Source organism: Stegostoma tigrinum, chromosome 2 (assembly GCF_030684315.1).
Source record: "Stegostoma tigrinum isolate sSteTig4 chromosome 2, sSteTig4.hap1, whole genome shotgun sequence".
In the NCBI taxonomy this organism is placed as follows: domain Eukaryota; kingdom Metazoa; phylum Chordata; class Chondrichthyes; order Orectolobiformes; family Stegostomatidae; genus Stegostoma; species Stegostoma tigrinum.
This window is the reverse complement of record NC_081355.1, coordinates 150,222,711-150,246,406: the sequence shown is the minus strand read 5'-3', so window position 1 is coordinate 150,246,406 and position 23,696 is coordinate 150,222,711. Positions and strand designations below refer to the sequence as shown.

The window sequence follows — 23,696 nt, the reverse complement described above, 5'->3', positions numbered from 1 at the left end:
TATTCCCCCCCACCCCCCAGCCCCCAGGCCCCAAGATGACCTTCCACATCAAGCAGATGTTCACCTGCACATCTGCTAATGTGGTATATTGTATCCATTGCACCCGGTGTGGCTTTCCTCTACATTGGGGAAACCAAGCAGAGGCTTGGGGACCGCTTTGCAGAACACGTCCGATCGGTTCGCAACAAACAACTGCACCTCCCAGTCGTGAACCATTTTAACTCCCCCTCCCATTCCTCAGACGACATGTCCGTCATGGGCCTCCTGCAGTGCCACAATGATGCCATCCGAAGGTTGCAAGAACAGCAACTCATATTCCGCTTGCGAACTCTGCAGCCCTATGGTATCAATGTGGACATCACAAGCTTCAAAATCCCTCCTTCCCCCACTGCATCCCAAAACCAGCCCAGTTCTTCCCCTCCCCCCACTGCCTCCCAAAACCAGCCCAGCCTGTCTCTGCTTCCCTAACCTGTTCTTCCTGTCACCCATCCCTTCCTCCCACCTCAAGCCGCATTTCCTACCTACCACCTCTTCCCGCCTCCTTGACCTGTCTGTCTTCCCTGGACTGTGACCTATCCCCTCCCTACCTCCTCACCTATACTGTCCTCTCTACCTATCTTCTTTTCTCTCCATCTTCGGTCCACCTCCCCCCTCTCTCCCTATTTATTCCAGTTCCCCCTCCCCATACCCCTCTCTGTGATGAAGGGTCTAGGCCCGAAAAGTCAGCTTTTGTGCTGCTGAGATGCTGCTTGGCCTGCTGTGTTCATCCAGCTTCACACTTTATAATCTTGAATAGTGCTAGGCTACCTTTTACCCAGCAAGTAGGTTTGACGGACAGATCTTGTCCGTTATGATATTGTGAGCTGATGGCATTGTGCTGTCATTTTTGGACTTAAACCGGATTCTTCCCGTGTAAGGAAAGTAATCTTTCATTCAAATGATGTCTTTATCTGAGGACAGGCCGAAGAATTTCACAGTGAATAAATTTACTTTTGAAGTTTGGCGAGTGTGGTCTTATGGCCATGTGTGTCATGCAATTTCTATTTGCACATAATTGGGTTGTACAAACAGAAATTAGGTAAATCTCTGGTGGCCTGTGGAGAGTTAGATGTTGGCCAAGATACCGGGTGACCTTCCAGTTCTTGCAAAATGGTATTGAATTTTTTTATATTGCACAAATGGTGACGAAGAGCCTCCCTTTAACGTCTGAAAAAGCAGCATTTCACAAAACTGTGCCACTGTGCAAGACTGAAGTTCTAGAGTGGTGTTTGAAAATCACACTCATTGAAATAAGAAGTAAGAGCGTTGCCATAGATACCTAATGTAGACATGTTAGGGTATATTATACAAAAGAAGGAACTTTTCATGACTTCAGGAGATCTTAAAACACTTCACAATCACTGCAATACTTTTGAAGTGTAATCCTGTTGTAATGTGGGGAAAGTAGACAGTCAGTGTAGACACAGCAGAGTCCCATAAGCAGAATACAGTTTAAGATAATCTATTTTGATGCATTGGTATAATATGAAACAGAGAACATTATTCTCTAAAGCTGAATATAAAATAATGAACATTATCTCCAAGACCCAAAGAGAAAGCAGGAAGGCTATTTGGCCGGGGCAGTTATGCATGTAACAATTTAGGATGATCTCATCCTTCATAAACTCTGAGTACAGTCTCATCTTTTCCAAGTGAAAAAGATAATTCACAATGTTGGGAACATTGCATTCAACACTATTATGTCTAACATTATTATTTTAAAGTGATCTGCAAAAGATGCAAGGATGATGTGAGGAAAGCCATTTTGTTTACTCAGTAAGTAGTCAGGATATGGAATGCACTGACTGGAAGTGTGTGAGGTAGGTTCAAATGATGCGTTCAAGAGGGCAACATATGCATGTTTGGATAAAAATAATGAGCAAGGAAATGAGAAGAGAAAAAGCAAGAGATTAGCATGTGGTAACAATGCTCACTCAAGTCTGTGCAGGAACAATGAGCCAAATGGCTTCCTTCTGTGCCATAACACTTCTGTAATTCTTTGATCTCAGGGGGCATCTTTAACCATCTTATCATGAAGTTATGTTCATTTTCATCATGAAACCTGCAGTCATGCTGATATGAATTTGCACTGATTTGTACACAAGTACCAGATTAACTAAATGAGAGTTGACCACCTTCAAATATTGCATTAACAAAGTGATACAGTAAGAAAATTTGTACTTTTTTTCCCCAAGAACAACCTTTCTGTATTCCACCTTGCTGTCAGAAGAACAGAAAATAGCAGATATGAAGAATATTAGGACAGAGGAATCTATAGTTTTGAAATGTCAGTATAGGCACTGTTTGGACCTAAAGAACTGAACTTTGAAGTTTTATTTCTGTCAACTCAGCAGATGAATAGTTAACAGATTGACATTTACAATGAACATGCAGATTTGGAAAATACACAACAGTAAATTGTGTTATCAGTACAGACTGCATAGCAAGAGTCTCTTATGTAAACAAAGAGGAGAAAATTTTGGCAGTGAAGTGTTAGAAAAATCAGCCAGCCTTCCTGTTGCTAATTGTTGTGTATGCTCCCTAGCTGGAAATTGGATGTGTGTGGACATTTGGTGTGAACACACTTGGGCATGGCTGAACTAAATTCACTGGTTGAATGGCCTGTAAACACACTCATCCCACATGATGAGTGGTCACCCGGGCGTGGTACCGGATAGCTTATAGCACTGGTGGAGTCTCGCCCATTGAGAATCAGCACCTTCAGGAAAGGAAGAGAGAGAGAGAGAACTGGGAAAAAAATTGCAACGGCGAAAAAAGTTGCACTTGAATTATTTAATAGTTCTCCCAAAAAAAAGTCTGATTTCACTTAGTTGCCAGATTAGGTTGGCAGCCTTGTTGTCATCAACAAATCCTTGCATTGTTTTTAGTGTGTGTGTGTGTGTGTGTGTGTGTGTGTGTGTGTGTGTGTGTTTTAGTTTAAAAACAGCACATACTTCCCCCTACTCAACGTAAATAAGCCATCTGTGTCTTGCTTGGACTGTATGCTCTTTATGCTTGAGGAGGTTGTAAGAACACTGAGGAGGAGAAGCAGAATGTGCAAACTGCTGATGTGGCAGATTCTTTCTTTGAAGTCAAATTGTAGGCAGTGTTCTAGTTCTTTCGTAGTCAGAAATATTTTCCAATCGTTCACATGACATTCCAGGAGAGCATGGACATTGCAGATGTGTGCAGATGTTGCTGAATTATTCACATCTGTGAATATACACATCAGCTTCCTACCAGTTGAGCTCATGGAAATACTGCTTGCAAGGAGACAGTAATTCTGTTTTATTTAAATTATTTTCAAATTTGGTAGCTTTCATTGCTCGAAAAGGCAAGTTTAGGGAAGAATACTGTTTTGTTTTCAATGTAAGAGACAATATTACTTTGGATTAAAAAGTCTCTTTGGATTAAAAATCTCTTTGAGATGAACACTAAATTTGACTGTGAGAGTGCTGCTGATGTTAAGCCAGAGATGATAAAAATGAAATGCTGATGGAATCTGGACTGAATCTCCTTTTCGGATGGAAGAATTTTCGCCAATGTGCAAGTGGAACAATGTGGGAGACACAACTGCATGAAACCTTAAGTATGGCTGAAAAGCAAAATGTTGTAGCAACTGTTGTTTTATGTTTGAGATCATTTGCATGTGCTGTTTAATTTACTTGCCCTAATTCCGGCAGATTTGGAACCAGATGTTTATATTTGAAAAGTTCAGTATAATTTGGGTTGTGGTGATTTACATGTACAAAATCTTTTAGCCAGGACTCTAAAACTCCAGGAAATATTCAAATATACCTGAACTGCTTTCATACTTGCACCAATCATTGCAGCAGAGACAGCATTTTGGCCTCAGTCAAATAGGAAATTGTACATGCAAGTAGGAAGCTGTATTTGCAATGTCATCACGGTGAGGTAGCAGAAAGGCAGAGTTTGATACCTACATATTCATCTGCTTATACAGAATACTGCTTGATGACTTCTGTGGATGAACAATCAAAATGTGAGCTTTGGTTAGGGAGAAAAGAATTGTGAAAACAGGAAAACAAAGTTAAAACAAGGACTTTGCACTATATGTATGTTACTAATGCCAGTAAAGGGCAAACATAACTGAAGGCACATCCCGTAGGTGATGCAAGGTCAGCATCAACAATCTTACGCTTGGCTTTCAGCTTGTCATTGACAAATTCCATCATTAATAAAATTGTAATATCATGAGAGTGCACTAAAACCTCCATTACTTACCAACTTGGAAGGAATTCTGTAGAAAATGTGTCCTGGCAACTCCTCAAAAGTTCATAAAATTTGTTTTCGTATGTGTAGGAATGAACATGCATACAATGTAAGTAGCAAAAGAAATATTACTTCATTTTTGCTCATGATAATAAAATGCAAATAACAAAACTAAAAGTATTTGTCCTGCAAATATTCAGGTGGAATTTAGGATGCTAGATGAAGTGATTGTTAAGAATAATGTGCTGCTGTTACTAAATTCATGGGGCAGTTATTTCTCAGATATTTCTTGTTCAAAATTTCAATTTTTCAATGAAAAGTTTCAAAAAAGCAAGAATTGTAGAATTAGTATTTTACTCACATTTGAGTAAAATACTAATTCTACAATTCTTGCTTTTTTGAAAATTAACAGAAACCATTGCATTAAGAAATTAATAATTGAGAAATAAGAATTATTTTAATGGGTCTTGTGATACTAAATTTCTTCTTTCGCCAAGCATTCCTACAACTGTCAGAATTATTTGATACCATTTCATAGAAATGATATTAATGGGACATACTTCCTAAGATAAAATTACAATTTTGTGCAAGGTAATTACATGAATGTGTCTGCATTTCAAACTCCAATGTTGCTAATCTTCTCAGGATATGGGACCATTGGTTGGCATTTATTGAATATCAATACTGTGCAAAGAAAGCAGTGTGGTTATTCTTGAACCACTGCTGTGCATGGTGGAGGAGCTCCTAAAATATTGTTTGCTTGTTCATTGACTGTTGACTTCCACTCACCTCCACCTCTACCTGTCCTGTGTTGCCCTTGCACATTCCTGAAGTCAAATCCATTTGATCAATTATACCTTTCATCCATTTCCTCCTTCATTTCCCCTCCCACATTTTCCATCAATATTTCCCTCCAATTTTTGCTGTATATGATGGTAATATTGCATCTTTCTCTTTGTTATGTGTGAATTTCTTATTTTCTCGAGCCATTTCAGACACTTCCCCATAAACACTAACTGGGGAGGTGATATCTTAGTGGCATTATTGCTGGACTGTTAATTTAGAGACCCACGTAATGTTCTGGGGATCTCTGTTCCAATCTTGCCATGGCAGATGGAAGAAGTTGAATTCAATGAATATCTGGCATTAAGAGTCTCATGATGACCAAGAGTCGATTGCCGATTGTTGGAAAAACCCATCTGGTTCACTAATGTCCTTGAACTGCCATCCTTACCTGGTCTGGCCCATGTGATTCCAGACAAACAGCAATATGGTTTACTCTTAACTGCCCTCAGGGCAATTAGGGATGGGCAGTAAATGCTAGCCTAGCCAGTGACACCCTCACCCCCTGAGTGAATAAAGGAGAAAAAAACTAACGTCTATACACACTGGATAGACGTTCTCCTATTTGTCCACATCTTGAATACAGTCAACGTATCAATCATCTGTTCGCTCATGTTTCTGAATTCTTTAACTTAAGAGGTAAAATGTTGTACTTTAGCATTCTTTTCCAACTTTCATGTTCTTGTGCTGGACCCACACTTGCTCTGCAACCAGGAGCCATAGCTTTTACTTTTGATGATAATGTATGAATGTCACTGTCAGGGGGTGATAGTTAAATTTTTTTCTTTTTAGAAATGAACTCGACCCTGGCAGAACCCAAACTGAGGTTTATTGAGAAGGTTATTTCTAAGCAAGAGCTGCCTGAAATCACTGTTGATGACTCCCTCCATCACCTCGCTGATGTTTGAGAATAGACTGATAGTTGGGCTTGCAAATACTTCAGCCTTACTTTTTGTGCTGATCAAATCTCTTATTACTTAAGATGAATTCATGGAGCTGCCTCCTCCAGTGAGTTGTTTAATTCTCCTCAACCGTTTTGTGACTGCATGTGGCCAGAATGCAGAACGTAGATCTGATCCATTGGTTGTGGAATTACTTAGCTATATCTGTCACTTAAGGACATAAGAGCATAAGAACTAGGAGCAGGTAGGCCATCTGGCCCCTCGAACCTGCCCTGCCATTTAATAAGATCATGGCTGATCTTTTTGAGACTTGGCTCCACTTACTCATCCACTCACCATAAACTTTAATTCCTTTACTGTTCAAACATTTATCTAGCCTTGCGTTAAAAACATTCAACAACGTAGCTTCAACTGCTTCACTGGGCAGCGAATTCCACAGATTCACAACCCTTTGGGTGAAGAAGTTTCTCCTGACCTCAGTCCTATCGCTTGCATATCAAACAGTACAGGCAGCAAATGTCCCTATGTTATAACTTCACCAGATTGATTTCATTTTTACAAATGTCTGGTGCTGCTCCTAGCATGCTCTCCCGCAATCTTCGTCAAACTAAGGTTGATCCTCTGGCCAAATGGTAGAGTGGGTGGTATGCTTGTTTTAGAGATTACAGATTGTGTTAGAGTGTAATTTCGCTGTTGCTGATGGCCCATTGTCCACTCAAATACCCAGTCTTGAGTTGTTAGACCTATTTGAAGTCTATCCTAAATTTTTATGATGACCGTGTCATGTTCCACAGTAGAGAGTATTTTCAATGTGAAGCCAGGATTTAGCCTCCACAAGGACTGTGTCGTGAATGTTCATTATCAGCGAAGCAGTGGTGGCAGCTCCTGGTTGTGCTGGGCCGGAGCCAGATCTCTTGGTTATCAGAAAGCTGGCAGCAGAACTCCTGCTTGTGCTGGCCCTGGAACTGAGGACTCCTAGTTATTGGCATGGTAGCGACAGCAGAGCCAGAACTCCTGGTTGCGAGGTGTGTGTGGGTCCAGCATGGGACCTGACATCGGTCTCCTGTCGGCAAGTTGGGCCAAGCGATGAAGAGGTGGTGCCTGAAGAGTGGCAACTCTCGTGGGTCTGGTGCAGGTGTTGTTAGTTAGCTGGCTCAGGACTCATGGAGTCGGCGGAATAAAGATGAACTCTCTGTTTTAGCTCAAACTTTTTTATTCTTAAATTATTCAAAATGGTACCAGATTGTGACAGTAGTTAAAGCTTTTCGCTGTATTTTACTGTGTTGTTCATTGTGGTGTACAAGTGTCAATAAATCATCTGTGTCAGGCAAATTGGTGAGGACCAAGTCAAGTAGCTTTTTTCCCCCCAGCTGTTTATTGGATACAGTTGTGGGAATAGTAAATTTAGTAGGTCAGGGACATACATTGTTCGTTCTTCTGTTCTGTCTTCCTGGGGCAACAGATCTCCACAGGTTCAGAACAATGGATTATATATTTAGGAATGATTATATCTTTAAATACAGGTATGTTTTCTAATTAATTTGTTAAAGTTAATAATGGTAATGAATCCTGTGCTTCATTATGCATATATTTACCTTGTTTTGACACCTGATGACCAATTTCCCACAAGATATGATCAAAGGAGTATGCTCAGATAGTCTTACACCTCTTGCTTTTAAATATGTCTGCAATCTATTCATTGGCTTTACTTCCAAGTAACACATCACAATATGGTGGCATGGTGGTTCAGTGGTTAGCACTACTGCCTCACATTACCAGGAACCCGGGTTCAATTCCACCCTTGGGCAACTGCCTGTGTGGAGTTTTCACTGTTTTCACGATGTCTGTTTGGGTTTACTCCAGGTGCTCCGATTTCCTCCCACAGCCTACAGTCCAAAGATGTGTAGGCTAGGTGGATTGACTATGCTAAATAGTCCATAGTGTTCAGGGATGTATAGATTGGGTGGATTATAAGAATATGGGTCTGAGTGGGATGCTCTGAGGGTTGGTGTGGGCTATTTAGGCTGAAGGCCCTGTTTCCACGCTGTACGGATTCAATGATCCTAATCACTTGCCGATCAGAATTCAGGAAAAAATAAATCCAAATTACAGGCAGTTGTGAAATAGAATTTGTTGCATAAGATGATGGTTCTGCAGGGGATTATGTTTGTTACACTGAATCCTACATTGGCTTCTCCCATTCTACTGATGTTACACATAAACTGTAGGTGGACATGAGGAGTTCTATTCTAGTTATTGGAGGGAGCAGAGTATCTATACAAGTTCCCTAAGGTCCTTATAATTATGCCTGAACTGATGCAGTTGTATTTACTGTTATCTTGTAATAAGCCAGCTTGTTATGTAAGAACAGTTCTCTTGTGTAGATACTCTGTTGTGCACATTCTACTCCTAGTCCAATGAGTAAGCTACAAGAAAGATTGATATCAGATAATTATCTCAAACAACACTTCCCCAGCACCACGTACTGGTAGTGGTGGCAAATATCATAAAGTACCAGGAGTGGTCATCTTGGAAAATAACACAACATTCGTCGATGGGGTAAATGTAGAGAGCTTGACTTGTGGTTAAGTCATGGAGTAGACTGCATAAGCTCCGAGAAAGGCGCGGGCCAGTGAGGACAAAGATAAAGAAGAATTTCTTCATTTCTGATCTGGCCGCCCTTCTGCAGGAAGGATGTTATTCAACTGGAAAGGGTGTGAAGAAGATTAACAAGAATGTTTATTGGAATTGGAAGTTTTGAGTTATAAGGAGAGGCTGGATGGCTGGGATTTCTTTCCCTGGAGTGTGGGAAGCTGAGGGGTGACTTTAAAGAGGTTTATAAAAACATGAGGGGCATAGCTAAGATCTTTTCCTGGGGTAAGAGAGTCCAAGACTAGAGGCCATAGGTTTAAAGTGAGAGGGGAAAGATTTAAAAAGAGGCAACTTTTTTCATATTGAGGGTGGTGCATATATGGAATAAGCTGCCAGAGGAAGTAGTAGAGATCAGGTACAACTGCAACATTTAAAAGACATTTGGAAGGTACAGAAGTAGGAAAGGTTTAGAGCGATGTGAGCTAAAGGCAGGCAAATGGGACTAGTTCGGCTTCGGAAGCCTCGTTGACGTGGACTTGGGCCGAAGTGCCTGTTTCCATATTATATGACTCTGATTCACAACTGGTAAATTGTGCACCCGAAAAATATGTATCTACTGCATAAAGGCTGGACCTTTGGTTTCTGTGAACCACACAACTTGAAAGATTATTTAAAAGTTGATTATTCTCAATGACAGCTTACTGCTGAAACTCGCAGACTGTTATGACTAGTAGCTGTAAATACTGTAAAGTGTAAGCATCAGGAATGTGAGTTACAGTTTGATACCTCATCGTTCTAAAGTAGGCCTCTGTGCTGCTTGCTTTTACACAACAAATTTTTTTATAACAGAGCAACAGGTTATTAGGCCCATCAAGTCTGTTTTTCTCCGCTGGTGAAATCCCAATTTTGCTCCCTGTCATCGTTAATATCTTTTTCAAGCAGCTGTTTAAATCATTTTTAAAAGTAATTAGAAGATCTGTTTTAATATTAGTTTTCTTTTCCCTTCCTTCATTTATGAGAAGAGGATGGAACAGAGTGTTAGTATTTAATGTCACTCCTAATTGCTGTTGAGAAGATGGTAATGACCTGCCTTCTTGGACCACTACAGTTCGTGTCATGTAGATACACTCAGTATTGTTAGGGAGGGAATTCCAGGATTTTGATCCAGGAACAGAGAAGAAATTCCAAAATAGAATCATTTAGCATGAGGTTATTGACTTGCTCACGGAGCTGGCTTGTTTTTGTTCAACCATTTCGTCAATATGCTAGGTAACATCATTTGTGAGGCCTCCAATGAAGCAATCTCATTGTCACTGATTTTTACGTTCTTGATAGTATTGAGGAATTCTTGGGTTGAGCGAACGGAATGGAGTGATCCGTCGACTAGTGTGACGGGATTATGGCATCCCTTGACATCACAGCATTATTCACACGGGTTATCATCCCACTAGCCAAAGAAACAATAACTAGAGGAAGCAGTAACACAGACCAGCAGTTCCATCAACAATGACAACATACTCAAACTACTAGACTTGTGCCTCATCACACACTTCATCTTTAATGATCAAGTAAACAAACAGATCAATGGCACACCCATGGCGTCGCCCATCTCAGGACTCAATGCAGAGGCAGTCATGCAAAGCCTAGAATGCACTACCATCCCCCTCACTCAACTGAAACTGTGGATCTGGTATGTGGACAACATGTTTGTCATCATTAAACGCACCAAACTAGAACACACCTGCCATCTCATCAACAACGTATCTGTTGAGATCAAATTCATGAGACAAGAAGAAAACAAAAATCAGCTGCCCTTTCTGGACATCAGAGCTGAACGTATGACCAACGGGGAGTTCTAAACCTTGGTGTATAGGAAAGCAACTCACACTGACCAAATCCTCAACTTCCACAGAAACCACCCCAACGTCTGCAAACAAAGCTGTGTTAGGACACTACTTGAACAGACCACAACTCACTGCAACATGCCGGAACTAGGCAGGAAAGAGGAAGAGCACCTATACAAAATCTTCGCAATGAATAGATATCCCCTCAACTTCCTCCCCAGGTATCTACTAAATAGACAACACCAAGAAGACACAGGATGCAGGCAGAGTCCGTGATTAAGAAAGCGAATGTAATGTTGTCATTTACCTCAAGAGGATTGGAATATAAAAGCAGCATTGTGCTTCTGAGACTTTATAAAGCTCTAGTTAGGCCCCATTTAGAATACTGTGTCCAATTTTGGGCCCCACACCTGAGGAAGGACATACTAGCCCTGGAGCGTCTCCAGTGGAGATTCACGCATATGATCCCTGGAATGGTAGGGTTAACTATGATGAATGGCTAAGGATCCTGAGATTGTACTCATTCGAGTTTAGAAGGTTGAGGGGAGATCTAATAGAAACTTAGAAGATAATGTATGGCTTAGAAGGGGTGGCGCGAGGAAGCTGTTTCCGTTAGGCAGGGAGACTAGGACCCGTGGGCACAGCCTTAAAATTAGAGGGAGTAAATTTAAAACGGAAATGAGTCGACTTTTTTTCAACCAGTGTGTGGTGGGCTTGTGGAATTCATTGCCACGGAGTGCAGTGGAGGCCGGAACGTTGGATGCCTTCAAGGCAGAGATCGACAAATTCTTGATCTCAGAAGGAATCAAGGGCTACGGGGAGAGTGCAGGGAAGTGGAGTTGAAATGCCCATCAGCCATGATTTAAATGGCGGAGCGGACTTGATGGGCCGAATGGCCTTACTTCCACTCCTCTGTCTTATGGTCTTAACACACTGGCCCACACTGGCCAAAATCAAGAACATATCAGAACCGACAACAAGACTCCTGTGATCACTATGAATCATGGGAGCACACAAGCCCACAGCCACATTACAACAAATACTCACATGGATTAAAGACCCTGCAGTAACTCAGGAAACTTTAAAATTATTTAAAGAATTTGGTTTGATTTATTGTAGTCACAAGTACAGTGAAAAGTTTTTTTGTTGTAAGCCGTATGGGCGGATCATAGCAGTCAAGGACATATAGATCAAAGCGTGCTTAGACACAGCAAGGCAAACAAAGTTACAGCTACACAAAGGTGCGTAAAAGCAAGATCAACATTATTTGAAGTTAGAGAGGTTCATTCAGCAGTCTAATAACAGCAGGGAGGAAGTTATTCTTGAACCTGTTGTGCATGTTTTCTAGTTCAGTTTAGGGTGCAGGCCCATAAGGCCTCTGGCCTCTTTTTCAATGCCCTTGCTCTTTGCAAGACGTTGTGAAGAGCTAACAGCTTTCTACATTCCCATAGTCATGATGAAAGCTCTGTGAACTAATGATACATGTAGCTCATTTTAGGTTTTAAGTATGAATGTTAGCAAATGTGTGAGAGACAGTATCAGTGTGGTGTCAGTAGTCCTTTACTGGTAGCTGCAATGAATTAACAGACATTAATTTCATATTCTGAATGTGATAGCGATGCCTCACAACCATCCTTCTGTGTAATATTCCTCTTACAACCTTACAATTCTGTTTTCAGCTCACATAAGCATGAAATATTGAGTGGACAGTGGTGTTATCCCAGCAGAGCATAGAAGATCATTCATCATTTTATGGCACAGGAGCCAAGTTCTCATGGGCTATCCTTGGATGTTGACCGCCACAGCCATTCAGTCCAGACTCCCCTTTTCAGTTTGGCTGGTTGCTTGTAGCTATCCATAGTGCTAAGTGTTTCCTGTCTCTCCTGCACAGCTTTCAGGAGATTTTTTATTGCCACAGAATTATTCTGATTAGGGCCTGGTCTTCTATGTGTCTGTGGGTGGGTGGGAGTGATGAGCAGTCGGTTGATTTTATGTTCCTTCAGAGGGTGAAGTGCTTTTTTTGGTACCTTTTTAAGCATGGATGTTTTAGCCCAGTGGGTCTTGGTGGACTTAAGAATTACTTGCCCCTAAAATTTGGTGTTCTGCATGTGCATGCATGTGTAATGAGCTGAGAAGAACATTAGGTGGGAAAGTGCAACCTGGTTTTGAGCAGAAGCCACACTGCTTTTATGGCTGGCTCCATGCTTAGCCACAAAAAAAATTCTGCCCTTTGTTTTTGTTAAAGGTGACGTTCCTTGTCAAATTCCTTTTGAGATTCTTCACTGTCAGCCTCACAGGTTGCAACTCTTTGAAGTTTGGTATTGCGCACATTTTCAAATTGGTATATTCAATGCTCAAGTCATTAATGTAAGTTGGGAAAAACTGATTTTTGGGAACTCTAGAGCGAACTACCTCCCAGCTCAATGATTTTTTTTAAAGAATTAGAATCCCTACAGTGTGGAAACAGGCCCTTCGGCCCAACAAGTCCACACCGAACCTCAGTGCATCCCACCCAGACCCATTCCACCAAAACCCACCTCAGCTACACATGTGGAATGCTATGGGCAATTTAGCATTGCCCATACACCTAGCGCGCGCGCACACACACACACACACACACACACACACACACACACACACACACACACACACACACACACACACACACACACACACACACACACACACACACGTGTCCCCGGTGCTGTGCCACCAATATGTTCATTGTTGATTTGCTGACTGAAAGCAGCTGCTCACTTGATTCCCAAGTTGAGTCTTTTGTGAAAAATAGTCTCATGGGAGGAGAATTACTGTGAAATCTGTTCTCTCCTTCACAGATGCTGCCAGACCTGCTGAGCTTTTCCAGCAACTTTGTTTGTGTTGCTGATTTACAGCATCTGCAGTTCTTTTGGTTTTTATTAAGCTCGATTTGATGTTAGCCTGCATTTGAGGTCAAGGTTAGCAATGTTTAGCACCATTCACCACCTTCTGTATGATTGTCATTAAATATTTTGTATCTTGATTTGGTCTGATGACAGTGTATCAACACAGATTCTAAATTCGTTCTCACTGTTGGGTCTCTTGATGACCTGTATAGGTGAAGTCCAAGGATAGGCTCACATCTAGCCTTCTCCATAATATCAAGGGCAAGTAGGTGCAGAAGTTCCTCTCTGCCTGCTTTCAGATATGAAATTGCATTTGTGATGTTGATGAGTGACTGGGTCTACTTGCACCTTATTTGTAGTTAACATCAATTAACTCGTCAGCATACAATAGGAGACTGTTGTTACTGTTTGTAGGAATCTACAGTTGCTTGCAGATGTTCGACTGTGTGGAGACTTGAGCATGCCACATTCTCCACATATGAAGTAGAATATAACATTCATTCTGGTGTCTGAATGAAATGGGTGTTTTAAAAGTGTAAAACTTTCAATGGCTGTTACTGTTTTTGTGTGGTCTGGTTAGCAGAGAATACAGCAGTCATGAAATGTGTTAAACATATTTTCTACTATGACTGACAGATGTCCCTATGTCTATGGGAGCATCTGCATCTGAGCCCCCAGTGGTCACTGCCACATAAGGCTGGTTGCTGTAAAGTCAAAATGGAGCCCAAAAGTATGTTCAATGTCATAGCTACCTTCTCTGACCCTTTTTTTTGTATTGGTACACATGTGGTACCTTTTTGGCGGTATTGGTCTTAGTATGTGATTTTGCTGATGAGTGACTGACTTGAGTTTGCCACAGGTTCACACTGTGCACTGCTTTTGGCAAACAATGTCCAATCTGAGCAAAAACGGACTTTTTTTTGACGGCACCTTAATTGTGTGCAGTATTGATCAAGTGCCTGTTTTATTTCTAGCACTTGTGAAAGGGTTGTGAACAAGAGTGAATAAATTTAAAATTATTAGTAGGAAAAAGAAAAGTAAAGCCAAGAATATCAGTTCCATGCAGCTAATGGTTAGGGTCTGTGTTGTTTTGTCTAAGAGTGTGAAGGCAGGTTCAATTTTGAAATGTCAAGAAGTCCCTGTTTAAAGTTGACTCCATTAATACTGTTTATCTTTAATACTATTAATGAAATAGTGATAATACAGTTAATTAATGTTGAATTTCACTTAAATGTTGTTTAAAACATGCTTCCTGTTTCACGACGTGCCTGATGTCAGTTTCTAATTCTTGCTGTTCCTTCTCCAGTTCCTGCCATTTCTGTTAGTTCTTTGTCACACCTCTCCCCCTAAACCCAGCTCCTCTCCACCCCTTGCTACCTTTTAAAATCTGTAGTGTCTACTTCTCTCTCTCAAGTTGCACTGAAGTTGTGTGTTCCACTTGATGACAGAACTTGTTTGATGCAAGTGGCACTGCCTCCATTGACCAGCTTCTGCCAGCAGATGGAGCCTGGTCAATTAAAATTTGATTTGGTAAGTGCAGTCTCGACGTATTTCAAATACTTGTATTTCTTCTCTTTTTTAAGGTATTTCACTTTTAAAGGTTTCATTTATAGGTGCATATATTTGGTAACATATACAGTTTCAGCTTAATGACAAAGAGTTATCTAGAATTAGTGTTAGGTTATTCTCTCTTCACGGATGCTGCCTGACCTGTGATTTCCAGCAATTTTTGTTTTCCGTGCAGATTCCACCATCTGCAGTAATTTACTCCTGCAAAGTAATGCAGATGCCGGAGATCCTGACGTAAAAACAGAAAGTGCTGAAGAAACTCATCAGGCAAGAAACAGTTAACATTTGATTTTATTGTCACATATACTGAAATACAATGAAATGTTTTGTTTACGAGTGGTGCAGGCAGATCACAGCAAGCAAAAGATGTAGAGATCAAAAAGACTTGGAGGCATACAGGTTACATTGCAGTTTACATTATTTGAAGCTAGAGTCCATTCAACAGTCTGATAACAGCTGGAAAGAAGCTGTTCCTAAATCTGCTTGTGCATGTGTCAGGCTTTGGTATCATCTTCCTGACGGAAGAGGTTGTAGGAGGTCATTACCAGGGCGTAATGGGTCTTCGATGATGTAGGCTGCCTTTCTGCGGCGAACCATGTAAATGGAGTCCATGAATGGAAGGCTGACTTCTGTGATGGTCTGGGCTGTGCACACAACCTTCTGTACTTACTTATGGTCCTGGACAGAGCAGTTGTCGCACCAGCCTGCTATGAACCTGGACAGTATGCTTTTAATGGTGTACCTGTGGAAGTTGGTGAGGGGCCTTATGGACATGCCAAATTTCCTGAGCTGCCTGAGGAAGAAGGTGCATTATTATGCCGCCTTGACTGTCGCATTTACTCTGCTCCAAGGAAAACAACCCCAATCTATCCAATTTCTTTTGGTAATGGAAACTCTCCAGTCCTGCAACATCCTGGTAATTCTCCTTTGCATCTTCTCCAGTGCATTTGCATCCTTCCTATAGTGTGGATTTCAGAACTGCACATTAAATTCTAACTATTGCCTAATCAATGTTTTGTACAGTTCCAGTATAACCTCCCCAATCTTAAACTCTATGCCTCTGCTAACAATGGCAAGTATCCCATATGCTGCCTTAACCTCTTTATCTACCTGTCCTGCTACCTTAAGGGACTTGGACGTTGAACACCAAAGTCCCTCTGACCCTTGATGCTTCCCAGGATCCTACCATTCGTCATGTATTACCTTGTTTGCCCTCCCCAAGTACATCACCTCACACTCATCCAGATTGAATTCCATTTGCTACTAATCAGCCCATCTGACCAGTGTGTCTTTATCCTCTGTAATCTCAGGCTAGCTTGCTCACTGTTTAGCACCCATTAATTTTAGGGTCATCTATCCATTTTTTGAGCAACACTCTTACATTCAAGTTTAAAGGGGTACCTTGCTGGACACAAACTTCCAGTCACAAAAGCACTCTTTATCCATCATCATGTACTTTCTGCTACTCAGCCAATTCTGGATCCAGTTTGCCGAATTTCCTTGGGCTCTTGTCTTTGCTATCAGTCGCCCACATGGGACCATATCAAAGCTCTTCTGCCATCCAAGAAGACTACATCAAAAGTATTGCCCTCAGCTACATATCTGGTCACCTCTTCGAAAAATTCAGTTATAACCTCCCATTAACAAAAACATGCTGACTGTTCTTGATTAATCCCTGCCTGTCTAAGTTCAGAATAATTCTGTCCCTCAGAATTATTTCCAATAATACTCCCACCACTGAGGTGTTGGTGAGGCTGGCTAGCCTGTAATTTCTTGATTTAGCCTATACTTATTTCTTGAATAACAATATTCTCCAGTCCTCCGACACCCCTCCTGTGACCAGAGAGGAATCAAAAATTATCACTAGCATCCCTGCTATTTCCTTCCTTGCCTCACTCGACAGCCTTGGATGCATTTCACCTGGCACCGGAGACCTGTCTACTTTTTAAGCCTGCCAAACCATTGAGAACCTTGACTCTGTCTATATTGATTGCTTGTACCCAGAAATACCTGCAGCAGTTCAAGAAGGCAACTCGTCTTATTCCTAATAAGAAAGACCACTAGGAACTAGCATTAAATGCAGACCAGCCAATGATTCCCTCGCCCCACAAATGAATTATTAAAAATGTCTGTCTCAGTGAACACTGGCACACATATTAATTTAGAACACCATATCCTCTGGCTCCACGCACAAATTACCACTATGGTCCTTTAATAGTCCCTACTCTTTCCCTATTCATCCTTTCATCCTGCATGGACTTACAAAATAACTTGGTATTTAATTTATTTTACCGGCCAGTATTCATTCATGCTCCTTTTTTTCTCTTCTAATTTCTTTGCTAAGTTTACATTTCCCCTTCCACATACTGTACTCCACTAGGACTTTGTTGTTTTGAACCCTTGGTACCTGCCATAAATCTCCCTTTTTCTCTCTATCGAATCTTGTGTATTCCTTGATATCTAGAGTTCACTGGATTTGTTGGTCCCACCCTTAATCTTTATTGGCTCTGTACTCTCTCTATTTCCTTCATGAATACGTCCAACTGCACCAACATAGACTTATCTAAAAGTATCTTCTCCAAACCACTCTGGCCAAATCCTACCTTATTAAAATCGATCTTCCCCAAGTTTAGAAATTTGACTTCAGGCCCATTCTTGTCCTTTTCTATAACAATCTTCAATCTAACAACAGAATTATGAAAATGAAATGCATTCAGCTTTATTCCTTACCCATTTCATTTAAAAAAAATACATTTATCCAACTTTTTAAAAACTATTCATTATGTTTTCACTTGTTTTTAGCAGGGCAGCCCATGTTCTTCTGTCTGAGAGAAAACTGGTTCTCTTGCTGATCATCTCAAACTGATAATTCTTTGGGTATTATTCAAGGACTTAAGAAATGGCATTTTTCCTGATCTACCTTCTCAAATATTGAATATTTCTTTGAGAATTGCTCTTAATATTTATCTTCTAATGACCTGAATACTTGTTTTCAAAATGACACTTAATAACTAAAGCCTGTTGTTACTGATTTATTCTTAGGAAACCTACACTCTTTCATCGCCTTACCTTCCATCCTATGCTACTCCATGCAGGACTAAATATTTTAACTGCAGCTCAGTCAGTGATTTATATAACATTAAACAGCGGCTTTGACATTTATAAAATCAGTGATCCCAGACGCCATTTCGCCACATTTTTACCATTTTTTCTGTATTGTTATAAGATTTATGTTTTTGAGCTTCTAAGTATGTCTGTTACCCTACTCCTTTAAAGTTTTACCATTTAATGACTGTCATATTTCTCTGTGCTAAATTTTATCTGATATCTGTCTTCCCAATTTACTAACCTGTATGATTTTCTGAAGTTCCGTAGTGTTAATGATCTTTTTTCCTCCTGTGTTCTACATATGTCAAAACTGTTCTTCCCAATAGCCAGCTCCATACATTGGGAAGAGTAATGGTTCAAATACTGATTTCTGGGAAATCAAAAGCTGTTTAGTATTTGGCTGCCTTTTTTTCCTTGTTTCTTATCCATCCCACCATATTCAGTCTAGTGTATTGTATTTTGTTTCAGTCAACAAGCTTCTTATGCAGTATTTTATCGTTCAAGTATGCAACATCCTCTGTGCTTCCTCTGTTTAGACACATGGTTAGATTAAATTTAACCAGACAATTCATTCCGGCTTCCTATAATTCGCCTATGTCTATTTAGGTGCATTTTAATTTATTAAGGGGAAGCTTATCCATGATTTATGTTAAGTTGATGTTAGTTTTTCCTTGTAGTGCAATATTGGAAATAGATTAGTAAAATACAGCAAGTCAATCCTTGGAAGAAACTGTACGTGACAATCTGAGTTTGTGAAACCCTTGTGAAGCAAGATTTTTAAAATGTTGTAAAATTAATACTTTTTTATTGTATACTGTTTGAAAATTCACATCTATACAGATTGAAGACTGAACTGTTGGCTATTATTTGTATTGTTAACATATAAAACCCTAGACTACGGGTCATGTTGCAGTATATCAGGAAGATTGAGCAATATAGGGAAGAATGTGAATGGAGAAAGTGGAATAGCAGAATTGGGGGAATAGATTATAGAATAAAAGGTGCTGGTGGTTAGGTCACTGCTGGAATAGTGTAGATGTTTCTGGTCACCACACTTCAGGAAAAGTATGAAAGCTGAGATAGAATGCAGCATAAATATACCCAGAATGCTTCCATAGATGAAGGATTCAGTTCTGAGAAGAAATTAGAAAAGTTTAGAAAATTCTTGCAACAGAGAAGATAGTAAGGAGAATTGACATGATATTACCACTGGCACACAAAACGCTGAATAACTGTGTGCTATGCTATAAATTTTAAATGATTCTGTTTCTGTTAAGTAAAGACAAACTTGTGTTTTTAAAAAGTGGTTGTGAGATATTGGTGTCACTGGCTGCATCAGCAAATAGTTAGGAAGAAAAACGGCCTTTATTACATGACAATTTGAATACAGGAACGAGGATGCCTACTGCACCTATACAAAGCCTTGGTGAGATGACACCTGAAGTGCAATGTATAGTTGTGGTCCCCTGTAGGAAAGGATATGCTTGCCATAGATAGAGTTCAGTGAAGGTTTACTAGAGAGATTCCTTGGATGGCAAGTTTTCTGTATGAAATGAGATTGGATAGAAATTGGACAGACAAAATGCAGGGACAAACTTTTCCTCCTTTGGGAGACGGAGGTGAATGTGTCTAGAACAAGGGTTAGGCCATTTAGGACTGAGATGAGGAGAAATTTCTTCGCTCAGGGTGGTGAACCTGTGGAATTCTGTACCCTGTAAAACTGTGAAGGTTAAGTCACTGAATATGTTTGAGGAAGAAGGAGATATCTATATACTAAAGGCATTAAGAGGTCTGGGCAGAGTATGGCATTGAGATTAAGGAGTAACCATGATCATCTTGAATGGTGAAGCAGGCTTGATGGGCTGAATGGTCTACATTTTCTATTATTTGTTTAGGTCAATGTTTATTGGCCATCAAGAATGTTATTGAATTGGCAAGTGTGCAGAAAAGGTTTACAACTATGTTACCAGAACTGGAGGGTTTGAGTTATAAGGAAAGGCTGGATAGGCTTGGACTTTTCTCACTGGAGCATAGATGGTTGAGGCGTGACCTTATGGAGCTTCATAAGATCATGAGGGGCATAGATAAGGTGAATAACAGATTTTTTTTCCCTAGAGTAGGGGTGTTCAAAACTAGAGGGCATAATTTTAAGATGAGAAGAGAAAGGTCCCCTTTAAATCTGAGCAGCAGCTTTTTCACTCAGAGGGTGGTTCATTTGTGGAATGAACTGTCAGAGGATGTTGTAGATGCAGCTACAGTTAGAACATTTAAAAGCTGTTTAGACAGGTATATGGAAGGAAACGTTTAGAGTGATATGGGCCTAATGCAAGTAAGTGGGAATAGTTTAGTTTGGCAAACCTGGTTGGCGTGGGTGAATTGGACCAAAGGGTCTGTTTCTGTGCTGTATTACTCTATGACTCTAATTACCCTGGAGAAGATGGTGAGCTTCCTTTGTGCACCGCTGCAATCCTTTTAGGTGGAAGGACACCAACAGTGTTGTGATAGATGGAAAACAAAGTTGATGGAGGTAAGATTTGACATTCTAGAGAAGAATGGCTTAGAACAGGAGGTTGACATTTGCTTCAGCTGAGTCAGTGTTCTTATTCTTTACAAGCCAAAGGTCCTATTGCTCACTTGCACTATTTGAAGAGGAACAGGACAGTTCTCTCGGTGATGTGATCAATATATATTCTTCAAGCAACATTTTTTTATAAAGCACATGATTTCTTTCATAGTTTCTGGTCGTTTATTGTGTACAAATTGATTGCTGCATTTTCTGCAACAGTGACTGTGTTATAGCCAGTGAAATACTTTTCAAAAGTACTTTGAAAGTCTGTGAGGTTGTGCATTGAGCTATATAAATGCAACGTTTTCTTTCTCAATTTATTTCTACGTTTTTCTTTAGGCACGTGGACTGGGCCCAAATTCCACCTAGACTTCATTGTCTCATCTAATGCTTTAAATAGCCGAAGCAGAAGCCGTAAATAGCACTTCATAGGATGATGGATGAATATTTGGGAAAAAACATGTTAAATGAGCAAAGAAATTAACTAAGTTTTTGCAGTTTCAGAGAGCTAACACAGGTCATATGGTCTTATAAACCCCGATGAATCATAGATTTTTGATATAATTTGCCAAAAAGTTACTCCTGTACTTTAATCTGCACACTTCATATTATAACATTCAGCTATGTCAAAAAGGCAACAAAAAGTAGATGATTGAAAATAAATCATATAATTCTAGAAATGCACAGCAGGGGCTGTCAGCTTCTGAAAGAGGTAAAAATTGGATCCTATGTGCAAAGTATTAATCTATTTTTTCAAATGGTGTTGCATGAGACAAAGGCCCTAAAGGGTTGATATTAGAGACTGTATCATGCTGCACAACTTCTGATGATGATATACAGTCTTGACTGGGGCAAAGAGGAATCGAGCTCAAGATCACAGTGGAGTCGAACTGTCATTCCTTGCTGCTTATAATCTTAGTCATGATACCTAACTAGTCAATGTAACAAGCACCTATTGGTGTAATGCAGCAAGCTACATCTTTTGAAGACAGTGCCTCTACTTGTTAAGACTCATTAATAGAGATAATGGGAACAGCAGATGCTGGAGAATCCAAGATAATGAAGTGTGAAGCTGAATGAACACAGCAGGCCAAGCAGCATCTCAGGAGCGCAAAAGCTGACGTTTCACGCCTAGACCCTTCATCAGAGAGGGGGATGGGAAGAGCGTTCTGAAATAAATAGGGAGAGAGGGGAAGGCGGACCGAAGATGGAGAGAAAAGAAGATAGGTGGAGAGGAGAGTATAGGTGGGGAGGTAGGGAGGGGATAGGTCAGTCCAGGGAAGACGGACAGGTCAAGGAGGTGGGATGAGGTCAGTAGGTAGGAAATGGAGGTGTGGCTTGGGGTGGGAGGAAGGGATGGGTGAGAGGAAGAACAGGTTAAGGAGGCAGAGACAGGCTGAGCTGGTTTTGGGATGCAGTGGGGGGAGGGGAAGAGCTGGGCTGGTTGTGTGATGCAGTGGGGGGAGGGGACGAACTGGGGTGGTTTTGGGATGCAGTGGGGGAAGGGGAGATTTTGAAGCTGGTGAAGTCCACATTGATACCATTGTGCTGCAGAGTTCCCAAGCGGAATATGAGTTGCTGTTCTTGCAACCTTCGGGTGGCATCATTGTGGCACTGCAGGAGGCCCATGATGGACATGTCATCTAAAGAATGGGAGGGGGAGTGGAAATGGTTTGCGACTGGGAGGCGCAGTTGTTTATTGCGAACTGAGCGGAGGTGTTCTGCAAAGCAGTCACCAAGCCTCCGCTTGGTTTCTCCAATGTAGAGGAAGCCACACCGGGTACAATGGATACAGTATACCACATTGGCAGATGTGCAGGTGAACCTCTGCTTAATATGGAAAGTCATCAGGGGTGAGGGAGGAGGTGTGAGGGCAAGTGTAGCCCTTCCTGCGGTTGCAGGGGAAGGTGCTGGGTGTGGTGGGGTTAATAGTTGATCTCATTTTACTAATGACCAAACAGCACAGTGGCTCAGTAGTTAGCACTGCTGTCTCAATGTTTGCAATGCTGGGAAATGTCCTGTTACTGTAGTTCTGATCCAGGAGTGAAAATCACCAGGTGTGATGATCACAACAATCTGTCCTGGTCCATCCATGTTGACATGACAGTCAGGGAAGTTTGATTCTACCATCACGTGATTGTGTGTGCTGAGTTTGCATGTTCTGTCCATATCTGTGGGTTTTCTCCAGGTTCTCTGGTTTCCTCCCAGAGTCCACAGATGTGCAGCCAAGGTGGATTGACCGTTCTAAATTGCCCTTGGTATTAAGAGATGTGTAGATTAGGTAGGTTATGGGGGATGGGTCTGAGGGATGGGGGATATCTGATGCTTGGTGTGTACTCGTGAGGCCGAAGGGCCTATTTCCACACAGAACACTGGCACATTTTAGGTGTTTGAAATTTGAGTTTTATTTATTGTTGTCAAATGTACTGGTACATAGTGAAAAGTGTTTTGCACATTACACAGGCAGTTTGCACCATACAAAGTGCATCAAGGTGGCAGAACAGAGTACAAAATACTGTATTTCAGCTGCAGAGAGAGAGAGATCAGAATTAACATTTGAAGAAGCTGTTCTTGAATCTGTTCATATGTGTATTCAAACTTCTACATCTTCTGCCTAACAGAAGAGGCTGGAAGAGAGTGTGACCAAGGTGGGAGGGGCCTTTGATTATGTTGGTTGCTTTCCTGAGGCAATGGGAAGTATAGATAGAATCAATGGATGGAAGGCTGGTTTGCATGATAGACTGGGCTGTGTTCATGACCCTTGGGAAGAGCAGTTCCCATATCGTGCTGTGATGCCTCCAGATAGGATATTTCCTATGGTGAATCTGTAAAAATTGGTAAGAGTTCTTGTGGACATGCTGAATTTCCTTAGCCTCCTGAGGAAGTAGAGATATTGTTGTGCTTCCCTGACTGTCATGCCACCATGGATGGACCAGGACAGATTGTTGGTGATCATCACACCTGGTGATTTTCACTCCTGGATCAGAAGTACAGTAACAGGACATTTCCCAGCATTGCAAACAACAGTAGAAAATGCTGGCCTGAAAGGTCAGATTTTTATTCCAGAGTGACGGGGTTACCTCTGAGGTAGACTAAGCGACACCAGAACAAGAGC

At 41.0% G+C, this 23,696-nt stretch overlaps 1 protein-coding gene across 3 annotated transcripts in view; it reads left to right on the top strand.

Moving 5' to 3' along the window:
• gjc2 (gap junction protein gamma 2) overlaps positions 1 to 23,696 on the top strand; it is a 191,929-nt gene that overhangs the window by 75,361 nt on the left and 92,872 nt on the right. Inside the window, exon 1 of one of the 3 annotated variants that reach the window (XM_048563404.2) lies at positions 3,450 to 3,628. The exons of the other annotated variants lie outside the window; for them this stretch is intronic. The gene's annotated coding sequence lies outside the window, so the exon portion shown is untranslated. Of the gene's footprint in view, positions 1 to 3,449; positions 3,629 to 23,696 lie in introns of those variants that run through there. 3 annotated transcript variants of the gene reach the window in all.